Below are 19,282 nucleotides of genomic sequence, written 5' to 3' on the forward strand. Positions count from 1 at the left end.
TTGGCTGACTCTTCCTCATTCCTCAAGTTTCATGGAAATATTTCATCCCCATAGAGGTTTTCCCTGCACCACTTGATCTAAATTAAGGTCTCCGCAGGATGCCTCCTAGGGAAGGGACATTAGTTATCTCATTTGCCACTGGAATCTAAAGCAGTGCCTAGATCCTACTTGGGACTCAGGAAATACCTATAAAAGGAATGCAGAAAGGGGAAACTACCTACGAGACAGTCATTATCATCATTTATCTGATGGTCTGGATGGTATTCATTGGTTAGATCACCCATTCCACAAATGCTAGAGGCTGACAACATTAGGAAGGGCAATGAACGCTTTCTGGCTGTTACAGGTTCGATCCTCCGAGAAGCAGACTCTGGGAGGGAGGTTAGTGGGTAAGAAGTTTATTAGGGGATGCTATTGGGATCAGCACCCATGGACAGGAAGATGTGGAGGCAGAAGTAGGCAAAGGGACAAGTTGAGCTGTGATGGGGTTTCCACAGAGACCTGTTGCTGCGGTGGGGAGTTCTGAGGCTGGGATGGTCTTTCTGAGATCTCAGAGTTGGAATTATGAGTGTATTCCAGGTGTCCTCCCGGATGATCAGTCCTGAGCATGACCTTGGTGAGAAGGTCCCCTTCAACTAGGTGATCTCCCAAGGAGGTGGACAGCTGAGGGCTGTCTGTCCACAGTAACCATGGGAAGATGCATCCTCCATTCCCGAGGGGGATCTGGTCCTACCACAGTCTACCCCTTGTGCCTCTAGCACTTACTTCACCACTGAAGTTCTGAGAGCCGTTCCATGATCCTGGGGGGCCTTTCTTCTTGGGGAAACCTAGAGGAGGACAGCTAATGGGATAAATTGTAGTCCCTACTGCTGCAGCTTGTCTCGGGACCCCTACTGATGTATGTTGTCTCCCTCCTTTCTGCTTTGTTCTAGATTCTCCTCTCCCTCAGCTAGTACCTCTGCTGGTCTTGGTCATTTACCTGATGGCATCATGCAGATTCTAACCATGCCTTTCTCAGGCCAGGTCGTAACTCCTACCTGGATGGTGACTCTCCTGTCTAATGGCCACTTGGCATGAGGATCCCAACATGCCATATGTTATAATTCATTGGGACTCTTGCTGCATCACCTGGTGGACGTGCTCAGCCTGGGGAAAGCTGGAACTCTAAAGCTATAGAACCCAAGGTTCAGGCTCTGTAATCACAGGTTTCCCAGTTGGGTTACCAGGAGTGATGGCAACTAAGGCCACTCCTGCTTCTGGAAGCACCCCTTGTTTCCCAGACTCATGCATCCTTCCTATCGGGCACAGCACCATATAGGGCCTTTGATGGAAAGTGGCCATTGCATCCTAGAGGGTGGCATCCCATCCTTGGAGGGTGTTGACTACAAGATGGCACCAGGGAGCTCCCTTGTTCTCTCATGGGATCAGCTTCTGGGAGTGGGTAAATGATGTAGCCACTGGGCCCTGCAGCCTAGTGCCCCGTCCTGTCCCATACCCCTTCTGCCATAAGGGAGGTCCCTTGGTTTGACACGAGACCCCTGGAGCAGGACTCTCCCACACACATCTGTCCCCAAAGCTCTAGTGGAACCACCCCAGGCTCACACTTTCTCCTCCATTTCTAGTTTAAACCTAACCCGGGAAGAATAAATACTTGAGAGCAGCTAAAGCAGAATTCCCAGCTCTTCCCTGCCCTGGGTGTCAGGAGCAAAGGGAGAATGTGATAAAGGTGGCAGTTTCCTCAGTGACCTGCTGGCAACCTGACCAGGGAGGGGCTCAACCAGCACGGGAGCAATTCACCTGAGTCTCTGCCAGGCAGGCCCTTTGCCTCCTTCCAGCCGCATCCATAAAGCACTTTTGATGTGCTGCTTGACAGGCCCCAGGTGAGGAGGGAAGAGAATTGAATCGGTGCCCACTTGGGTCTTCAAACCATAGCTGATTTGCCTGCCAGTGAATATTTATAGACTTCATTTTCTACACAGTGTTGCATATGCCCTTGCATGAGGAGCCGTTCCAGAAAGTACTCCTGGTTCTCTTCTGACCGCCAACAGCGTGTGGGTCATGAATTCATTTTTTCATTCTAAAAACATTTATGATGCCCCCGCCGTCACTAACTACTCTGCCAGGGGTTGTGTGAATCAAGATGTTGGCTTTTCCTGCAGCTGCTTCTTTGGTTAACGCCTCCGTTTCTCTGTAATGTGTTGTAATGGGCCCCATCGCTGCTTGTGTGGACCCTACACCATACTGGAATCACAGCTTACACTGGGGTGAGGTTTGAAGGCTAACAACTTAGTCAGAAATCCTGCTGTAAAAAAAAAAAAAAATCCCTGAAATGCCAGAAGAGTCAGTAAATGGATGTATCCTCTCTGGAACCCCAAACAACCAGGTTCTCCCCTGGTATGAGTGAGCTCCAAGCGAAGCAGTTGGTTTGTGTTCAGGGACCACGCTGTGTGAAAAAGATGGAACTTTAAGCCTCGTACACACCCAGTCCAGTCAGGTGGGCACGTTGCTGGAGGCCAAAGGCGTGAAACAGACTGTAGAGACTCATCACCTCATGCCAGGTCATGAGTGCTCACGAGCGGACAGCATTCTCAAGCCATTTAGAGTGCTTTATCCTTTGATTTCTGTCCCCTTTTCCTCCTCTCCTTCTCTCTCCCTCCCTCCCTCTTCCTCACCCCCAACTTGTAACAAATACATAAAAACTAAATACACATATGTGAAAATTCCACTGTTCTAATTTGTCACCTTGTGGAACTCAGGGTCAAATAGAGAACCTTCCCCCAGTGCTCCATGCACATTGGACAAAACTCTTCCAGACCTGGCTCTTGGTTTTCCTTATAAAATGCCAGCTAAGTGGATATTGTGCCTACGCCCCTAGAAGAAGCATCTCTTCCCATCACGGAAGCCATTAGCAGTGATGCTCATAACAATTCCTTGACGCCATCTCTAGCTGGGATGCTCAAGGAAGTATTGCAGACTCCTAAAATAAAGAGGGCCAAGTGTTCTGCAGTTGAGGATTGGATGTAGTGAGATGGAATGGATTTTGGCATCAGACATACTCCCAGCTCCCCTGTCAAATGTAGGCTTTGGGAGTAGGAGGGGTGTCTAAGACTCTGTTTCCTTATTTGTATAAAATGGTAAAAGTTCTACTTTGCAGGATTGACATGAAGATTTATTTATTTATTTGAGAGTGAGAGAGCATGAGCAGTAGGAGAGGTGGAGTGAGAGGGAGAGAGAACCTCAATCAGACTCACACTGAGCGCGGAGCCCGACATGGGGCTCGATCTCATGACCCTGAGATCATGACCTGAGCCGAAACCAAGAGTCAGACACTTAACCACCTGCGCCACCCAGGCACCTCTAAGATGAAGATTTAATGAACTAATTGACCCTTTCACATGTAGTAGATGCTTCCCCTGCTCCCACCCCCCATAGCTGGCCACTCCAAGCTTACAGTCCTACCCTCCGGCAATGCTCGACACTTTTCAGCTTCCCAAATGGTCCCTGCTTATTCTTGCCACCAGGCCCTTCCACATATTGCTGCTTCAATACCCCTTTTCCCATTCTTGACTTGTCCAACTCCTCTGCATTATTCAAGCTTCAACTTAAATGTCGCCTCCTCCAGAGAGCCTTCCTGGATCCCCTACCCTCTATTAGACTCCACTGTTAGGCACTGTCTTTACAGCATACTGTTGTTAGTGCTTAAATGAGCAGGCTCTGAAGTCTGACTGGCTGGATTCCAAGCCTGGCCCTTCCACTTATGGAAGGGTGACTAGAAGCGAGCTCCTTAATTTCCCTTTGTCTCAGTTTCTTCATCTGTAAGTAGGGATTGGGCAGCCGTGCAACCTTGTTTTCCCCTGGGGGTGGGGGGTGACGTTCATGCCTCTGATCCCAGAATCATTGAATGACCCCCTTCGCTGTCAAAATAGTTTTATTTGAATAATTAATTATGGGGTCACCTAATAATAGTAATCATTATTAGGTGACCCACTTCATTGGATTAGCGTGTGAATTAAATGAGTTGGTATAGGTACAATGTTTAAAGCAGTGCCTATCAAAAGTTGACAAGGCAAGAAACAACAAATGTTGGAGAGGTTGTGGAGAAAGGGGAACCCTCTTACACTGTTGGTGGGAATGCGAGTTAGTACAGCCACTTTGGAAAACAGTGTGGAGGTGCCTCAAAAAATTAAAAATAGAGCTACCCTATGACCCAGTAATTGCACTCTGGGTATTTACTACCAAAGACACAGATGTAGTGAAAAGAAGGGCCATATGCACCCCAATGTTCATAGCAGCAATGTCTGCAATAGCCAAACTGTGGAAAGAGCCGAGATGCCCTTCAACAGATGAATGGATAAAGAAGATGTGGTCCATATATACAATGGAATATTACTCAGCCATCAGAAAGGATGAATACCCAACTTTTACATCCACATGGATGGGACTGGAGGAGATTATGCTAAGTGAAATAAGTCAAGCAGAGAAAATCAATTATCGTATGATTTCACTTATTTGTGGAACATAAGGAATAGCATGGAGGACATTAGGAGAAGGAAGGGAAAAATGAAGGGGGGGAAATCGGAGATGGGAGATGAACCATGAGAGACTATGGACTCTAAGAAACAAACTGAGGGTTTTAGAGGAGAGGAGGTAGGGGGGATTGGTTAGCCCAGTGATGGGTATTAAGGAGGGCACGTACTGCATGGATCACTGGGTGTTATATGAAAACAATGAATCGTGGATCACCACATCAAAAACTAACGATGTATTGTATGGTGACTAACATAACGTAATAAAATAAAATAAAATAAAAAAGCTGTGCCTATGACACAGCAGGTGCTCAATACTGTTCATTAGTTAATGATGTCAGCTGTTGACATGACCGCCATCAGTTGCCTTTGGGGTATCTCTGTCCTGACACCCGCCACCCCATGTGAGAATCGCACACTTAATCGTCTCTCTTCCCCACCAGACCCAAGCCCCTTGAGGGCAAGGACATCACCTGTCTTATTTTTGTACCCCCCAGTGTGCCGCTCAGTAGATAGCTCAAGGTTAGTTACACAAAGAAAAGAAATCTACATAACAAGGTGAGAAATGTGGAGCTACTTGAAAGAGAATTGTTGTGTTCTGTAAGCAAAGCGAGTTTTGAAAATGAAGCTGTGCACTTCCCACTTACCCAGCAGTAAATTTACTGAGCATCTACTGTGTGCTGGTGACTGCAGGACTCCCAGGGAGGGTGAATCCTGGGGAGGGTTTCTCCCCCTCGGCACTGTTGATTGTTGAGCAGTGTGATTCTTTGTTGGGCAGGGAGGCTGTGCTCTTAAGATGGTTAGCAGCACCGCTGGCCGCCATCACCAAATACCAGTATTGCCCCCTCCAGATTAGACATTCCGAAATACCTCCAGACATTGCTGGAAACCTCTGACTGCACAAAATCTCCCCTGTTTGAGACCCACTGTTCTAAGGGTAGGACCTGCCTTTTTCACCTTCGTAATAGTGTGGGGAAGCTGGGAGGTCTGGTACTTGTCGGTTTTGTACGAATGTGATCTTGACGTAGCATAGACACGGGCCTCTGATTTTCTCCCTAGTCATTAATATCTATAACAAGTTAATTCAGTGATACTCATTCTTTTTTGGGGGAAAGAGTTTATCAGACCATCAATTCGTATATGTTTTCTACTGTTTGTACATTCACTTATTATCGTGCACCTACTGTTTCCCAGATGTGGCTTCTCTCCATCTTGGCCGTTGTCGGTGTTGGATAGGATACCTTTCTCTTCCCTCCTTTGGTCTGATAATCAGGAAGTCTTACATGCTTGCTGCAAACAAGAGTCATGAATGGTTTTGAAAGATCAGCCTCATCAAAAATGAAAATCTTCTCTTTGAACAAAATGCCTCCGTGGAAGGGTTGTCATCTGGCCTCGGCACCCACCCATGCCTTTCTGGGCAATTATTCAGAAAACATCAGTTCTGACATTTCTCATGGAGATCTAAACAGGGTTGTGAGAGAACCGGTTATGGTTATTTGTATCTTCTGAAGCACCTTTCCTTTTTTGCAACATTGGCCACCATTTGCAATGGCCCAGAAAGTGATTTGTTCACTAAGCCACCAGGAATTGTGACAAGGTGGAAACACCCTCTGTAGGTTTCCTCCTACTTCATGGGGAAGAACTCTGGACTAGAAACCAGAAAACATGTATTCTGGTAAATTCCCCAATTTTTTATAAGTTTTCGACCCCTGACAGGTTGGTGAGCCAATGTCACCCATGACCTGTCCCACCTTCCCCTTCTACCTCCCACACTCGCACATATACACACACTGATACACATATGCTGTACCCCGAGACCACCTTGAGAGCAAAAGGACCCACCTTCTTTCCCTAAAATTACCCCAGAATGATGGGGGAGGCAGGGTCAGCAAGATTTTTCTGCAAAGGACCAAACAATAGGGGCACCTGGGTAGCTCAGTCGGTTGAGTGTCTGACTCTTGATTTCGGGTCCGGTCATGATCTTGGGGTCCTGGGATCAAGCCCTGAGTCAGCTCTGCACTCAGTAGGACATCTACTTTAGATTCGCTCCCTCTCCCTCTGCCCCTCCCCCTGCTTGTGTGCGCTCTCTCTCTCTCTAATAAATAATAAATATTCAAATAAATAAATAGAGTCTTAAAAAAAAAAGGACCAGACAATAAATAGTTAAATATTTTAGGTTTTATGAACCACATAATGAAATCTTCTTCTCCCTCCACCTCCTCGTCATTCCCCTCCTCCTTCTTCCACTATTCCTTAAAAAACGTGAAAACCACTTTTAGCTAACGAGCACTACAAAAACAGAGGCTGGACTGATTTGTCTGGCCCGTAGTTTGTGGATTGTGAGGAGGAGCATGGATGAAAACTCCTCCTGATTTTCCCAGGACTGTCCAGATTTTAAAACTAAGTTCTGTGTCCCAGGCAAGCCAGGACAGTTGGCGACCCTGGTACCCCTTCTGATCTCTGCGACCGCAGGTAATTACTTAACGTCTCTGAGCTTCACCTTTCTGTGAAAGGGGGCTAATAAGATCAAGCAGGATTGCTACTGAATTGTCTATAAAATGGCACATCTGAAGGCCAAAGGACAGTGTCTGGTACACAGTCGGGGCGTGGAAACAGAAGTTCTCCTAAACTCCCCTTATGAGGAGGTGGACAGGAGATTTTAAGTGGTGGAGTCACCTCAGGCTGCAAAACCCTCTTGGAACAATTAGGGCTATTTGTTTTGTTCATCTCTTTGAGGACAATGGAGTAGACATTGTAACCATGTTAATATATTACCTGCTGTGCATGAGCATGGTTTATCTTTAAAATTTGGGCAGTCAGCTGTTATGTTGCTCCTATTTAAGAAACAATCAACTCGTCAGTTGGTACCTTGTCCAGTTTTAAGGGGTTTAACCACTTATTTTTCCTCACTTCCAGTCCTTCCTGTGGTTAGCCTTTTCAATTTTTACTTCTTCCTCACATCACAGTTTTTTAAGTCCGTGAGAAAAGTCTTCTAACTCCGTTCTGTTATTCTTTTAATTCTATTTTTTTTTCAAAATTCTCTCTTCGGTGGTCTTCCGAAAAGACTGCGTTGTCCCCTCATTACGTGGTCATTTCTCAGTACGCCAGTTGAGGAAGTCAGGTTTTTTCGTGGAGGTTTTTCATCAGTCTGTGCGACTTCTTACTGTTTGCTAACTGAGTTCAGCAGGACTCATTTTTTTTTTAATCTTTTTCCTAGATGTTCACTTAAGTTTACTACTTGATGGCTCTGTTATATTTTTTTAAACTTCATTCCGTTCCCTTCATGATTTATTTTTCCAGTTCCGTGTGTACTATTTATAAAGGGCAGGCAGGAAGCGTGGTCACGGGCCGGCAGCTGTGGGAGAGCCCACGACCCTGGCAGAGGATGTTGCTTGTGCTGTCTGTCCCACCCATTCACTCAGCCACTGCTGGGGATCCAGCTAATCCTTCCTCCGTGCCATTCTTCACCAAAGCCTTACAGACAGGAGTGTAACCTGGGTGTACGCATTCCGCATGCCACGTCATGAGTGATCTTTCCAAAACATAGACATGACTGTTTGCCTACTCGCTCAGACCCTCACTGCGTCACCTCTGTGATGTAAAAGACAACAAAGTAGTAATGACCATCACCACAACCACAGTCAATACTCATTGAGTAATTACTGTGCTACAGGCCCTTTGCTAATTGCTTTTCATCAATTGACCAATGATATTTCTAGGAAAGTATTCTTATTTTACAGGTGAGGAAATTGGAGGACCAGAGAAATCAACTAACTAGGCCAAGGTCACGCAACAAGGAAGTGGCATTATTGGGAGACCAGATCCTTAACCACTGGGCTAGGCTGCTGAGCTCTTCACCGAACAACAAACTGAGCTGTTTAGTGTCCGGCCCTTAGTGAGGGGAATGGTTTGCCTTGGTCACCCTGGGGGAACATGGTGATTTAAGGCCCACTCTGATTCCAGAGTTGGCTCCCTAATCCCCACCTCCACTATCTTCTCTGAGAGTAAATAATGGGAAATAAACATTCTTTGTAAAGTAACATAAATACAAAAGATTTTAATACTTTGTGCTCCTCTGGGGTGTTTCTTAACCTGCAGGAAGAAAAATTGTAAGGCATCCTTTATTCAGAAAAAAAGTTTGTGTGACACCATAGAAGAGAATTGAGAAAAAAAGATGGCCTTTTATTTAAATATATATAGAACATTTATTGCATGTCTGCTGTTAGGTGCTTTCATATATATATATATGTAGATGCAGATATGCATATGTATACATTACTTCTATGAGGTGAAGTTTTAGTCCCATTGTTCAGATGAGAAACCTGAGGCTCAAAAAGGCAAAAGGTGACTTCCCTAAGGTCATAAGCCTAGTAAGTGGTGAAGATGAGGTATGCAAATCCAGGCCTCTGGCTACAGAAGCTCTAGCACCAGGCAGGTGCAAAAGCTTCTTGTGGGTAGCTGCCCCACTCACTTTGTCAGGACCCCCTTCCACCAAACCTGAAATATCCCTGGGGATTGTGGAGAGTATTATTTTTATCATTCGGCCCCGTGTTCATGTTTCCCACTTCTGCAGCCTCTCCCTCTGCCCAGGATGCAGCCATCAGTGTCCATGAGGACAAGCCTCAGTCCAAACGCAGAGAGGCCCAAACACAGGGACATTTCTCCAATTGTAAGAAGGACTTGTAAAAACATGCCACAGCTTGCCAAGAACACGGGCGTTGGGGTTAAAGAGCCTGGTGCTCCTCACGGCTCTTGAATCTTCTAACCTTTGGGCAAGTTACTCTCAGGTTCTTGGTTTTCACATTTACGGATGGAGGTAACTGGTGGCCTAGAACATCTTTGTTGGGAGAAGAGTTAAGAATGCAGACTTCTGGCTAACACAGGGTCTGGTTCACTGTCAAGTGCTCCGTGAATCTCTGAATCGATGTAAGTAACTGTTTTTAAGATGTGTTCGAAAGCCTTTTCCCTGCCTTGGGTGACTCTCTTTTATGTCCTAGAACCACTTACATGCCTTCTGGACTGTGTTAGAACAAGCCTGCTGGACGGCACACACACCTCTTGCACGGTTCCTTCCCCTTTCCAGGCTTTGCAACCGAGCCACAAAAAATGGCCAAACCCTAGTGTCTGCCGTGCATGTGCCGAGTCCGCATTTGTGGCTCGAGTGACCTTTCATTGTGTTCGCACAGCAGCGGGCTCAGGGAGGAGGGTGGAGGGCACAGTAGTTCAAAGTGCAAGAAGTTCTGATGCCAGTGATGCTCTGCCGCGGGCTTCGTCTGTTATCTCGAGCCAATGAATGAACAGTGCCTCCCGCATCGGGCTCTTGTGAGGTCTACGTGAATGAAAACCTGCCAGGCACTTAGGACGATTCCTGGCATATACTGAGTGCTCAATAAATGCTAGGTTTCAATTAGAGAAGGACGCCAGACCCTCGTCAGCCAGGCTCATTCACCTGCAGATACCAGGCCTCTACCTGCATCATTCACCTACGCCCATTATGTGGCAAAACATCCAACCTGCCTCATGCGTGGTGCAGTATTTAGTTGCTAAATTCGACCCTGGTCGTCCTGAAAGGGCTCCATTTCTTCTGAATATCCAAGGTTTCCTTCAGGTCCTGGCCAACCCTTGCTTGGATCCCGTAAAGTCAGACTTCCTGCGTTCAGTTCCCTGCCCTACCACCGGGAGAGCTGTTTAATCTTAGACAGGGTCCTTAACCTCTCTGAACTTCAGCCTCCTTATATGGACATAACAATACTTCCTTCCGCATTGAGATTATCTAAGAACATATATGAAAATTACTTCATAAGATACCCTGTGCTTAATATGAACTCAAAAAAGTAAGTTATACGTGCGATTAGGTAGTCTCCCAATTTCAGCCTGCATATCCTCCAAAATTTATGAGGTACCGTTAATGCAAAGGACAAATCAAGGTGGAAATCCTTTAAAAATTAGTTTTCAGCATTTCATATAAATTAAGCTGCAGGGTAACACCTTTTAAATTTCTGGTTTCTATTAAAATATTGGAAATTATCCAAATACAAATCAATCCTTATGGGATTACAACACATCTCTTCTTCATTTTCTTTCTAAGTTTTAAAAATAAAACTATCTCCAGGGACAGAATCACTTTTCCAGAACTGGAAAACACACACAACGGCACTTGAGTGGATGCTTCTGGAGACCCAGAAACAAGTGGAAGGACGGTTTTCCTCCTGTTCTTTTTTTTTAAAAGATTTTATTTAGTTATTTGATGGGGGTGGGGGGAGCACAAGCAGGGGAAGCTGCAGGCAGAGGGAGAGAGAGAAGCTCCCCGCTGAGCAGGGAGCCCGATGCAGGGCTTCATCCCAGGACCCTGGGATCATGACCTGAGCCCAAGGCAGATACTGAACCAACTGAGCCACCCAGGCGCCCCTCTTTCCCCTGTTCTTAATAAAGCAGGCTCCAGCCATCAGCAGCTTGGGCTGTAGACCATGGTGAGGTTTCCTGTACAAAGTGAGCCACAGACAAAATGCAGTGCATCCTCCGTGGCACCAGAAAGTGCACACTTTGGTTGTGAGGCCCCCAGGGACCTGGTCCTCTTTCCCCACCTCTGATCTGGCTACTTGGCGATGAATAGCAGTGGATCTTTTCTGCAGTGACAAAATGCAAATCTTGTATCAAATGGAGAAGCCGACTTTCTGAGCCCTTCCAACGCTGAGCCTCCTGGCCTCAAACAGCAGTGTCCACACGTGGTCACCACCCTGGGCCCATAGAGGACCCTTCCAATGCCAGGGGCTGGGGGAGGGTGTGGGGGGAGGTAGGGAGGGACTTGTCCTGTTTTGGATGAGACTGTGGAGGGCTTCCTGCCTCAGTGACAACCTCCCTATTCCCAGTGACTACAAAACTGGACCAAAGCAGTGAGTGATTGGAATTTGCTCCTGTGACTGTGTCAGATCAGACTGGACAGGTGTTTGCTGAGCACTAGGATCCTAGGCCCTGCATAAGAGATGGAGATACAACAGACATGGTGTCTGCCCTCTGGGAGTTCAGAATTTAGTAAGGCTGGTGGACCTACAAAAAGGAGGTCAAAAAGTATTGCTATGTGTGAGCTTCAGGCCATTTTTTTGAAGCAGAGATTCTCTTATGCCAGCCTGTGGACCCACTGCTATAGATCATTTTGTGAGCTTTCTAAAATGAAAGATTCTCCGGCCATATCGTTAGGTATTTTTACCCAGGAGGTCTGAGTAGGGCCCACAGGACTGGCATCTTTGTAAGCCCCCAGGTGCTTCTCCTGTGCAGTCACAGTAATGGTGTTTCTGGAGGCCATTTGGTCTCTGACTTTTTCTGATACTCTACACAAAACCCATCTGCAAATCGGGCTGTCTCTTCCTTTGACATATTCAGGGTCCAGCCATATCACAATGCCTGCATGATTGCTGCCCTGGTCTGAGCCAAACTCTCTTTCCAATGGGACTTTTGTAAGAGGCCTCCAGCTTGTCTCCTTTCCTCTGGCCTTGCCCTTCCTGCAGTCTGTTCTGTTCCTGGCAGCCAGCATGACCCTTACAACATGGAAGATGGGTTATCTGTCCCAGTCCCCAGAACTCGGAACTCCCTTCCCATCTCATGGAGAGAAAAATCAATGCAGGTTTCCCTTGCTTTCCAAAAGTAGAATGCTCCTATGAAACTTCTCATAGGCCGAAAATGGTGCACAGCCAAGAAGCAATTAGCATTGACTTATATGGAAAATCTTTTGAGCATTCCCAGACCCCAAAAATCACCTCTTAGGTTTTTCTGATCTACTTAGTACATGTGTGGCTAATGGATGCACACAAGAAGTTGAGATAAAGGACAGATGCTCCCAGACACAGAGCTCTGGCGGTTGCTGCTGAGATGCCATGTGGTCCCTGGGAAGGAGCTGGGCGTTGCCACTCTCCCTGCTCGGGGTGCATGTGGCTTCTGTAACATACCAATATTGGACACTATTTTTACATATGGCTAAAGCAAAAATCCTCTTCAGATTTCTTTCAGGTAACAAAAACGGGTGCTAATGTAGGTCTTTTGTAAAAGCAAAGTGGCATAACATGAACTTTCAAAAAGAGGGGCATACCTGTATCCCTATCATGGTGCAAGACTCTACCAGGCCTGGCCCTTCGTTCCCTTCAGAGCTCAGCTCCTAAACGTGTCCTCACCCTCACGCACCCCTCTCTGCTGCAGGCACAGTGGGCTTCATGCTGGGCTGGAGTGGGCTTCTTCCTTCTCCTGCTGCAGAGCCTCTGCACTTTCTATTCCCTCTGCCTGGAATGTTCTTCCCAAATATCCTCATGACTCATGGCCTCACTTCTTTCAGGTTTTTACTCAGATGTCTTCGTATCAGAGAGGACATCTTTGAACTCCCTATGAATGAGCATTCCTACCCCTCATTGTCACTTTCTATGCTGCTTATGCTGCTGTGTTTTTCGTCATAGCATTTATCACACACAGCCACCACTTATTAAATATTCCTGGTTTATTTGTTGATTGCCTGTCTCCCACTACTAGAGTTGAGAGCAGGCATTTATCTGCTTTGCACACTGCCGGTTTATGAAACTATATCTGATGTAGAACTTGCTCCATAAATAATTTTGAATGGTTACATTTATTAATAGGAGCGAGGGGCTAGGACGGCTTATCCATGGCAGTTTACAGATCTATAAAGGTAGAAAAATAGAGCATTGATCAACAAGTGCTTCTTAAGCATCTCACACTTAACATGTCAGCTGCAGGACAGAGGTGGCTTACAGAGGGGTCTCACAGGGACCTAGGTAGAATTAGGTAGTTTGGAGGATTACAGAATATGACCAATCCAAAAGAGTTGTCACAATATATGCCGCTCCTCCATGGAACCACACATCTGCAGCTGCCACAGTGGAAAAGTATTTCTTTCATAAAATTTAGTTATAAAAAGGAACAATAACTTATTGAACAATGTAGGGTTTGAGGGGGGTACTTAGTTAATGCTAAAATGCAACAGTAAAGATATTTGGGAAGTCAGTTACTAAGAATCAAGTCCATATAGGAGTGTGTGCTTCTGGGCTCTGTTCTCCATCTCCTCAGCTTTTGTTTCCCTGGTGCCATCTTGTTAGATCTTCACAAGTGAGTTTGTCCTATTTCAATACACGCACATATATACACACATTTACACATAGGCAAGCACATACACATGCAAATACATATATATATACATACATATATATATGCATTTCCTTTTATACGTGTGTACACATATATATTTCCTTTTATTTTAAGCATGAGGATTACATTGGATTTATAGGTTTGTGTTTTAACACAGCTTTAAATTGAAAAGTTTTAAATTAAAGCTTTTAAGATTGAAGTTAATTTAGATTTAATCTTAAAAGTTTTGAATTAAAGTAAAATTACATTTTACTTAATGTATCATACAAATTGGCTCATGCCATTAAATATTTTCCTGTGATTTTATGTTCTTTTGTGTATGCACACCTCCAATACATTCAGCCATGTCCCTACTGGTAAAAATATGCAATTTTCTTTTTCTCTCCATAAGAAAGCTGCAGTGAAAATCCCTTAACAGAAGTTTCTGGTCCTATACCTGATTATTTCCTTCAAATAGATAAGCAAAAGTTGGGCCAGAGGGTCAAAAGAAATGAGTAAAACTTTGCAACATGTTGCCAATTTGCTTTCTACTTCAAAGATGATCAAATTGTTTTAATTTAAAAAATTTTAGTTATATTTAATTTGAGATTTGGGTCATGCTTTTGTGCTTACTGGCTCATTTTCCACATGTAACTCTTTAGTCCACTGGCATCTATATGCATATATAGCATGAGGTGACCTTCAATCTTTTTTCCCGTAGTTGACCAATAGTCAACAAATCCCTTTACTGACAGTTATTTTTCCCACCGAATTGTTGAGCTATATGTATCATAATAAAAACTCGTTGTCTTCTCTTTTGGCTATTTCTGGGTGGTGTACTCCATTTTAGTCTATTAATTTTTCAGTTGAGATTTTCTCTACTGCCACAGAATTTTACTTACTGGAGCATGATGATTTGTATTACCTTTTGGCTAGGCAAGCCCCCCACATTCCCTACTTCCAAATCCCTTTTGTAAAAATGTCTTTGGTATTCTAACTCATGCATTCTTTTTTTAAAAAGATTTATTTATTCATTTCAGAGAGAGAGAGGGCATGGGGGCGTGGGGCAGAGGGAAAGAGAAAATCTCAAGCAGACTCCCCTCTGAGCGCAAGCCCGATTTGGGGCTTGATCTCATGACCCTGAGATCATGACCTGAGCCAAACCCAAGAGTCGGGCGCTTAACCGGCTGCACTGGCTTCCACTTGGGAGTATAATATTGAAGCTATAAAGTGATTCGGGCACTATTTACATAGTTAATAATAGCACCCCTTATTAGAAATACCTCCCTCCTTTATCCTTTGTAACGTTGCATACTTTAGTTACTCCCCCCCACCCCGAGCTCTCACACATTTGCTATTATTATTGTCAAGGATATTCTTTGGTGTTTTACATTATCATTGCTACTGTGAATAAGATCACTGTTTCATCATATCGTAAATGATGATTAGTGGTACATAGGAAAGCTGTTTATCCATTCAGCAAATATTTAGTACTTAGTGGTTGCTGAGCCCTTAAACAGGTACTCTGCTAAGCACATCCACTATGCTAGGTACTAGGTGTCAATCAATGTCTAAAACGAGCACCATCCTTGCATTATTAGAACTAATAATCCAGCGTGACAGGCATCAAACAACCAATCAAGCAAATAAATACACAATTACAATCTGTGATAAGTGCACAGTGTGCAGGAACAAAGAATAACAGGGAATTCCTACTTTGATGTAGTGATCAGGGAGCATCTCTTTGAAAAAAACAATAATAAAATCGAGAACAAAGGATAAGAGGAATCAGCAAGGCAAGAAATATGGGGAAGTGTGTCTCAGGCACGGGAAACAACATTAACAATAGCCCAGAGGTGGGACAAGCCTACTGGAAGAACAGAAACTAAACCAGGTTGTTGGTTGGAACAAAATGAGTAAGGGGAGAAATGGTATGAAATGACCTTGAAGATGATCAAGCAGGCTTTATTGTCACGATGAGGAGCTCGCATTTTTCTCATTTTTAGCAATAAATTTATCAATCTTTTTAAAAATCTATGCGTTGGGATAGGAACTACATGCATATATTCAAAATATAAAAGGTAGATATTATAAACCAGACTTCAGTTTCTGTCCCCAGAATTATCCACTGCCTTACTGAAGGAGTCTGTGCATATAAAAATGAGAACAAATGTTAGACCTTTGCTCTTTCCCCCCACCTAGCAGTATGTACTGGAATGTTCAGTACTCATATACAGAAAATCAACTTGATTTTTTCAGCATATGATCCAGTTGTATGGCCTTATAATTTAACCAGTCCTCTGTTCATGAGCATTTAGGTTCTTTCTAATTACACGTAAACGATGCTGTGTTATCCTTTGATGCTAGCACCTGGTGGTCATATTTATAAGCCCACTGAAGTGGAATCACTGGGCTGATAAGCATGAATATTGTCAACTTTGAGAGGCATTGCAAAATTCATATCTTCAACTAGGTATGAAATGACTTTATCCCACAACCTATCCAGAGGAGTATGTCATCAAATTTTTGATCATTGACAATTTGATGGTAAGGAAAAAAAGGCCATCAGATGCTATCTCACGTGTCCATAAACAATATATTGTCTAGTTTTATTGCTTTTATCTCTGTGTCACTGGATTATACCTTTTAAAATATTATTATTTTCTGTACTTATCCATTTGGATGCATGCAGTGATAGTTCATATATTTTCAATGCTCAGTAGTATTTTATTGTTTTAATTCATCACAGAATATGTATCTATTCCACTATTGGTGGACATTCAGAGTATTTCCAGTTTCAAGCCCTTATGAAGAATGCTATTCCAGACATTCCTGGATATGTCTCCTGGCCACACATGCAAAGGTGGCTGTGGAGTGAAAAGGTGAAATTCTGGGGTGGCGCAAATTAAATAGTAATGTGTAAAGTCAAAGTAGTTGCATCATTTCAGATTCCCACTGGCATCCTTGACAATTTGATGATGCTCCACTATGTATTTTCTTTTTAGAGCCAGGCCAGTAAGTGTGGAATGGGTGTGGACTTTAACTTACAGTTCCTAGATTGTTGCACTCAGTTTCATATTTGTCTTTTCTTGTCTTTGAAATATCTGTTTATCTTTTGCCCTTGTTTTCTATTGGATTGTTTATGTTTTCTTATACATTTGTACAAGTTCTTGTAAGCTAAAATTACTTCTTGGCTGGTTATAAGTATCACAAATATCTTTTCTTAGTTTGTGTGTAGTTTTTTTCTTTCAATTTTATTTGTGGTGTCTTTGAATGTATAGAAATTCTTTAATCAAATATACTCCTCTGTTCTTTCTAGTTTGTATTCTGTGTGCTTTATTTTTTTTTTTATTTTTTAAAGATTTTTAGTTATTTGAGAGAGAAGGAGAGAGCGAGAGAGAGAGTGCATGAGTGGGGGAGGAGGGGCAGAGTGAGAGGGAGAAGCAGACTTCCCACTGAGCAGGGAGTTCTATCCCAGGACCCCGAGATCATGACCTGAGCCAAAGGCAGATGCTTAAATGACTGAACCAGCCAGGTGCTCCTGTGGTTTATTGTAAAAATCTATCAAGGTGATAAAAATATTCTCCTAGATTGTCTTCTAAAATTTAATATTTTTGCCTTTCATAGTGAAGACTTTAATCCACCTGCAGTGTGTTTCCATGGGTGGTATTAGTCAAGGGTTTACTTTTACTCTATTTTCTAAATGGATAACAAACTGTCCTGATACCCTTTGTTGAAAATCCCTCTTTTCTCCTTAGACCTGTGGTGCCCAAACTTTGTGCCTTTGTGTTTCTGGGTTCTCTGTTGACATCCACTGGTCAATTTTTGGATACCTATATCAATACCATGATGTTTTAATTGCTAAAACATTATAATAAGTCTCAATATCTGGTATCACAACTCTTTCTATTTTGTTCTTCTTTAAGAATATCTTTTGTATTTTTGACCCTTTGCCCTTCCATATAAATTTTAGAATCATCTTGAATTCCACTGGAGGTAAAAATACCTACTGAGATTTGAGAACTTTACTGTAGCAATTTTTTCCTATCCATAACATGGTATATAACCCTCCATCTACGTAGGTCTTATTTGATTATTTTAAATTAAATCCCATTATTTTCTCCACTAAATTCATTTCTTTCTGTTTGTTATGGATGCATAGAAATGCAATTGACATTTTATTTTGATTTTATATCCAGCATCTTTGCTAAATTATTATTAATTTTAGTCATTTTTCTGTAGATATTTTTGGATATTCCACATGGATAATCATCTGAAAATAATGAAAGTATATTTCTTCCTTTTCAAACTTTATCACTTTTATTTTGTTTCTGTGTTTGTCCTATTGAGATGGCTAGAATTCGAGAATGGTGTTGAATACATTTGATGGTAACTGCTACCCTGGTCTTTAAACAAATGCTCTTGAACCTTTTTCCATTGAGCAGGATGTTTGCTTTAGGTATTTTTGGTTTTGTTTCTGTACATATTCCTTGTGAAAAGATTTTTAATTATGGTTCCTTTTATTGACTTTTTCTCCATTTCCTTGAGTCAGTTCTGGTAAAGATGTATTTTGAGAAATACACCAATTCCATCTCAGATTTTTTGTAGCATTAAACTTCATAACATATTCTTATTACCTATTAATTTCTGCAATATCTTTGTCCCATTTCCTATTCTTAATATTGCTTATTTGGACCTTTTCTGTATCTTTCTTTTAAATTAAGCTTATAAGAATTGTTATCCCTTCTTTGTCTTTTCAGAAAACGAACTTTTGACTTTATTTATATATTTGTCTTTATTGTATCTTTGTTTATTTATTTTTGCTCCTGTTTTATTATTTTTTTTTCCTTCTACATACTTTGGATTTATTCTGCTTTTTGTTTTTTGCTAAATCCTTAAGTTGAATGGCTAGCACATTGATTTTCAGCTTTTTTTAAAAAAAAAAAAAAGCATTTATTACTACACATTCCTCTGTGAGGACTACTAAATTTTGTTCAGTAGTATTTTCATATTATTCTTTAACTATACATATTTTCCATTATAATATATTCTTAGATCCATGAGTTATTTAGAAATATTTTTAATTTCCAAACACATGATGTTGTCTTTGTAAATTGATTTTATTGTAGTAATTGACTATAGTTATATGCTACTAGTTCTTTGAAATTTGCTGAGGCTACCTTCAGGTTTTATCATAAAATCCTATTTATAAATATTCAATAAGTGCCTAAAAAGAATTTGTACCATCTAGTTGTTGCATACTGTATTCCATTTCAAGTTTGTTAGTTGTATGAGATATTTAAATTGTCTCTGTCTTTGCTGATTTTTTTAATCTGTTTGATCTGTTAACTGCTGAACATTGTGTAAAAAATAGATCACTGTGATGACAGATTCGTAAATAATGCCATAGACTTATGTCACACTTGGCATTGTGTATTCTGAGCTATGTTGCTAAATGTGCTCAAGTTCGTAATTTTTAGATCTTTCTGGTGAATTAAAGCTCTTAACATTATATAGTGACCTTATTTATCACTAGTAATGTTTTTTTCTGTCAGTTCTCTTTCATATAGTATTTACACAGCAAAACCAGCTTTATTTTGTTTTGACTTTCAAACTTTTCAGTGTATTTT

General features: G+C 42.5%; 1 protein-coding gene across 4 annotated transcripts in view; it reads left to right on the plus strand.

The window, feature by feature from the left end:
* Positions 1-19,282, plus strand: part of ADCY8 (adenylate cyclase 8) — a 233,870-nt gene that overhangs the window by 26,875 nt on the left and 187,713 nt on the right. The gene's annotated exons all lie outside the window — the stretch shown is intronic.

The sequence above is a fragment of the Halichoerus grypus genome, chromosome 5 (assembly GCF_964656455.1).
Source record: "Halichoerus grypus chromosome 5, mHalGry1.hap1.1, whole genome shotgun sequence".
In the NCBI taxonomy this organism is placed as follows: Eukaryota; Metazoa; Chordata; class Mammalia; order Carnivora; family Phocidae; genus Halichoerus; species Halichoerus grypus.